The sequence below is a fragment of the Argentina anserina genome, chromosome 2, assembly GCF_933775445.1.
Source record: "Argentina anserina chromosome 2, drPotAnse1.1, whole genome shotgun sequence".
Lineage (NCBI taxonomy): Eukaryota > Viridiplantae > Streptophyta > Magnoliopsida > Rosales > Rosaceae > Argentina > Argentina anserina.
The window spans coordinates 18,226,216-18,232,215 of record NC_065873.1 but is presented as its reverse complement, the minus strand read 5'-3'; positions in this window follow the sequence as shown (position 1 = coordinate 18,232,215).

The following is a 6,000-nucleotide window of genomic DNA, read 5'->3' as shown; positions in this document are numbered from 1 at the left end:
AACCGTCGGGTTGACAAGTTCTTCATGACCCTTCTCTTGCGTGTCGTCGGAAACACTACCAACAGGATTGCCGTTCTTTGCCATTGTGTCGAGCTAGCCTCTTGATCGAACTTCGGCTCTGATACCAACTGTCACGAGCTTACTCTTTTGCTATGCAACTCGTGCGGCCTTAGCAGCTCCCTTATGCTAAGTCAGCCTTACTCTCGCAAATGCCCTGCTAGAACAATTGAAAGGCAAAGAAGAATATCTCGAAAGAGAACTTATATTGAACAAGAGAGAACTTACAAGTATGCTTGATAGCTTGCTTGATTACTTGATGGTGTAAATGAGAGGGGTGCCTTGCTATTTATAGGCCTCCTCATCCTACTTTACAAGTTCTAGATACTTCTAGGACTATGTATATTCTAGATAACTCTCCTTGAGTCTATCCAAATCTACAAGGCTAGAGAGTTCTAGATGACTCTCCTTAAGTCTATCCAAATCTATAAGACTTTGAGATTATCCTTGAGTGTTCTAGAGGATTCTTGAATAGTCTAGTTCCACTAGCCTCTCCAAGGTTCTAGAGATTTCCGGAAATGTCCCAAGGCTTCTTGAGACTTCTAACATCTTCTAGGTTCTTCCAAAGGGTTCCACCATATTCCGGACCCGCCTAGAATGCTCAAGGTAAAATTTTGCTTAAGTTTGGCGGGATGTGACACGAGGCTCACTTATTTGGATTACGTTGAGAGCGCTTTCGAATCATCTTGAGGAGTCATCCTCAAGAGGAGCCTCTCAGATAGGCGAAAAACCCTTTAAACAAGGACCATCCACCAGGATCCCAGATCTTGACCCAACAATGAAGGGGCCTCAAATCCCAAACTCCACCTAGGCTTGTACTGACCCAAGCCCACAGTAAAGCACCATGTGTTGTCGTCGAAGGAATGCAACGCACCACGAAAAAACCCACATTTGAACGATAACGGTGCCTCACCGCAACCGCCAGTTACCACCCAACGACCGATGGCTTGCCATCACTAACCTCGCCGGAACCAGAAAAGGCCATCACACCAACTGAAGCCACCTTGCCGCCAAAAAACTCCAATAGCATTGCAGCAACGACGCCCCGGATCCAAGACTACCGATCTGATCTGCCCCAGATCTAGGACTTCGACACCGCCACCCAACGGGCGACATCCCTACCTTGCTCCGCAGCCGCGCCATTCAACAACTCGGAATGCTGAGCACAGGGCCAAATATGCTCCATAAATCAAGTAAGGAAACTCCCCAACCATGTAAATTGATATGGGTAGAGAAGAAGAGAGAGATAGAATTTTAGTTAAACAGACAAGAAAAAATATTAAACTGATAACTTTAACAAATTAGTCTCTATAATGAAAATGAACATGTGTTAGATTATTATGGGTGTCATAGGTTTGACACAATCATTTTAGGGAGAGGTGATGTGCTCCCCATATTTTCTATGCAACATGTCGCTTTAACATCAATAACATCAAACTAGTTTAATCAAGGAATGGTAAATGTGTAATCATAGTCAATATCGATACATAAGCCGAACTGAGTAAAACTGATTGAATTAAATCAATTGACAACATATGACAGACCCACTCCCGGATTTCCCCCCTGAAATCCGAGATGGACCTGTGTAGCCAAAATTAGAGAACAATTATGTCGAAAATTCGGCATAACCCCCCCTATAATTTGACTAACCCCAAACCTAAAATTCAAAAATTTGCACTTCTAATAACATACGTAAGTATTAACTACCAAATAGGACCTCTTGTCCCTCATAAAATCATTCACCACCAACCTAAAATATGAGGTCACTAGCCTAACTATTACAACTAAAATTCCCGTATCCAACTTATAGTTACACCAGAGCATAAAACTACTAAATCAATTGAAGAACATAAAAGCAAAAGAGTGCGAAAGGAACAAATCCTAAAAGTCTGAAAGGATGACAGTGGATAAGGTGGATGCCTCAACGTGGTGCGGTCCGACCTCAGCGAAATCTACTACCTGGGCAAAACGAAAACCAAAAATCCCCGAGAAAACATGGAAAACGTGAGACAAACTCAGTGAGAGGACAAAAATATAATTATAAAACTATATTTCAAGAGATAAAACTCATAACAAAATATATCATTGTCATAACATAAACTCACAAGTAAAGGAAGAGCTTAAAAATAACAACACTCCTTGCATCTTTAGTTGGGAAAAACTCAAATTACTACCAAACTTGTACCCAAAACTAAACTGGTCATACACCTAATATGACTAAGTTAAAAATTAGGCAGAGTGTGGCGAACTACTGGTCGTGCACTTATGTTGAATTCGTACTCAACATAAGCAAAGCGGTAGTGAGGGATAACTGGTCGTACACCTGTGCACATCAGGTAGAACGGGGGTAACTGGTCATGCACTTGTGCGTCCGCCGATATACAAGCAGAGCGTGATGGTATACGTGCACGTAACGGAATAAATTGGATCATTGTATTGATGTGTTGCTGGGATTGGGTACTCGTAAGATAATTGAAAACAAGTATCCTTCTTTTATTTGAACATATATGTTGCCTATATCTTATTTATTTTCAATGGAATAGCCGAGTTGATAGGGCTTGCCTATGTCTCGTTGATTCAAATGAGATGTCGAGTTGCTAGAGTTTAGTGGAGAAGAAGTAAATAACCAACTTAATATTAAATACAAATTCCCATATAACAACTTAAATAAAAATCGAAATTTTCGAAACTCAATAACTATTATAACTGAATATAAAATAAAAATCTTCTTATTAAAATATAACCAATTTATTTACGGAAGAACTTAATAAAATTCCATGAATAGTAGATTTAATAATAAAAATCTCTTTAAAACATAGGAAATTTATTTGCTTTTAAAGTATAAATAATTTACTTTGAGCATAATAGATTCTCATGCAAATGAAATAATTAAGTCAAGAAATTTAAAGCTAAATGATTAATTTCATGCATTTCTTAAAAAAAAACAAAATCCAACTCACAATGAGGGTGGCTAGGTGTGTCCCGTCTCGAGATCGTCCTCGGAAGCTTGCACTATCGAATCACCTAACCAAATAATAATTTAAACTCAAATTTAGATAAATTAAGTCAATACATCATGGATGCATCCTAGTAATCGCCGCTCACTCTTTGACGAAACCCGACATACGATCACCCAAGCATCTATAATAGTAACCAAACCTATCGTTCACCAATTACGTCTCATCACCAAATTCTAATTCCTCACCCAAAAATTAACGATTCACTTAGACTAACTCCCACATACTTAGGAAGGTATAATAAGGCCTAAAATTGATTTAAAATATCAAGGAACACCACCAAATGCGGCGGAGCCGCGGTGGTTCATGGTGGCCAAACTTTCAATCACCAAAAACTTCAAATATAGATACAATCCTATACTTAAAAGATTACCCAAGAGTATAGATTAAGATTATAACTTGGCCTTCTCCAAACTCTTGACCATTTGGCCGGAAATTGCGAATTTCACTGGAAAAGCTTCAATTCTTCTCTAATCCGATTTGTTGGCCACAAGGAGAAATAAACTATATGGCTAGTATGAATAGAAAAAGGATGAAGAGACAAAGAGAATGATACCAATTTTGTGGCCGGAGGTGACCGGAGTTGACGGCGGCGAGGTGGTCTTCACGGTGGCACCAAGGAGGCCGTGCCTTTCTCCTTCTCTCTCTTATTCTCAGTTTTTCCCCGTGGAAAACTGATTAGGGGGGAGAGGGATACTTAATTAAACCCATAATTTTACATAGGAAAAGACCAAAGTGCCCCCTCACATCAAAATAGTTGTCATTTGCTCGTTTTAACTCTGTATAACGTACCGTTAGCGGCTATGCTTTCGTACCGTCGAACTCTATTTTTCTATACTATGAAATTTTTTTTTTGATAAAGTAAAATTTTACTCCCTAATAAAATAGGCTAATCTAACGATAAGGCTAGTGGATATTCAAATACGATGTTAAAAAAAATTAAATACTAGAAATTCTTAGTATGGGGCGTTACAACATAGGCTAGAGCAAAAGCTCAATATTACCAACTACTCAATGAAGGAAAAATTCCACAACTTTGGAAACGTGCTTACACTGTTACACACACCTGTGTTTCGAAAAAAGTTTTTTGCCGCCCTGTCCGGTGGCGAGCCTCTTTGTTGTCGTTAGACAGGTTTGATCATTCCCTTATGGGATTGAGATGAGGTCATACTACTCAATTAATAAAGTCAGATCAGAGGCTGGGCTTTCTTCAATTTGGAAGGTTTCTTGTCCAACATGGTCGTGGGCTTGTGGTGGCGGTTCCGAGTTGGGACACCTAAATCTGGTTCGATCTAGAGATGGATTCAGGTCATTCTAGGTGGGCAAAATGTGGAAGGTGGCTGTCAAGTGTACCTGGCGGGGTGGAGCCATTATTTTAACGGGTAAATTCCTCCTATGGTACATGATATATGGCTATTTGGACAATTTTGATATATGATGTATGAAAATGAACAATTTAGTACATGAAATTCTCATTTGTAAGTCAATTCGGTAATTCTATCAATTTTGACAATATTTTCAAGGTTAGTTTCGTCATTATAGATCTAAACTCATTAATTCACACTTTAGTGACTCTACTTCATTTTTTTTCCTATTATCTCCAAATTGTCTTTAAAAATTATCACAAAAATTTTGATATAACTCCTCCACTTAGCATTTGTTATGATTTTATATCTAAATTTAAATTTTCTTGATATAACTATCACATCTAATTTATTATCAGTTATATGTAATTTAAAAAAAATTGTGATTACATAAAGACAATTTATTTTCTTCGCGAGAAAATATTATTTTTGATATATGTAAATGGGATGACAAGTGGAGGAGATAACTCAATTTAATTATCTCTATAGAGAGGCAATTATAGGAAAAAAATGCAATGTGGATTTAGAGAGTTTAGATCTATAATGACAGAAAATAACTTTGAAAATATGGTCAAAAATATAGAAGTATCAAATTGACTTACAAATGAGAATTTCAGGTACCAAATTGTCTGTTTTCATACATCAGGTATCAAATTGTCTAAGTAGCCATACATCAGGTACTATATGAGGAATTTATCATATTCTAACACAATCCCTTATACATGATTAATGGAGATAAATCCTAATACAATCCCAAAGAACCATTTTTCTATAGTTCATAAAAATGAAATTTCGTCTATGCACCTTAGTCTTTCACTCTCAAGTCTCAAGTTCTTATATATTTCTTGATCTTTCACTTCTCTCTACTTCTAATTTATTACTTTAGTCACTCGATTTGTGGATTTGCAATTGTGGATTTCAATTTTAGGGTTTCGATTTGGGGATTTGCAATTTTTGCTTTAATTTCCTTTGTGTTCTTTATCTTTGTTTGAAGGTAGTAACCGTGTTTGCTCTTTATCTACTGAATCTAGTTTGTATAATATTGTATTCTCACTATTCTAACACTTGTGCACTTATTGTTTGTTACTAGGAGGTCTGATAGTTCCTCCTCAGTTTGTGAGTGATGGCACAAGAAAATTGATGGGATTTGATGATGCTGGTTGCTGACTCTACTGATGTTGAAATGCAACAACTAGGACTTAATCTATGGAAGATTTTTTTAATTTATGATGAACACTTGACTGCTAGTTATTTTTTATTTCTTGTTTTTAGTGGTTTGTAACTTAATCTATGAATTGTGATGTTGAACTGCTAGGTATGGATTTATGGTACTGTATGTTGAACTTCTAATTATGTTGTGATGTTTTAAGTGTGATGTGATGCAACTATGAACTTTAGTACTTATGTAGGTTTTTTGAGTTGAGATATATGTAAGTTGTGGAACTTTTAGGTCTTTGTGGTTAAAAGAGAAGCCATTTGGGCTTGGAAACTGAAAAATGCGCATGAATACATGTCTGAATTATAAAATGACCCATTTTTACAACCGAAACTGATATAGACCG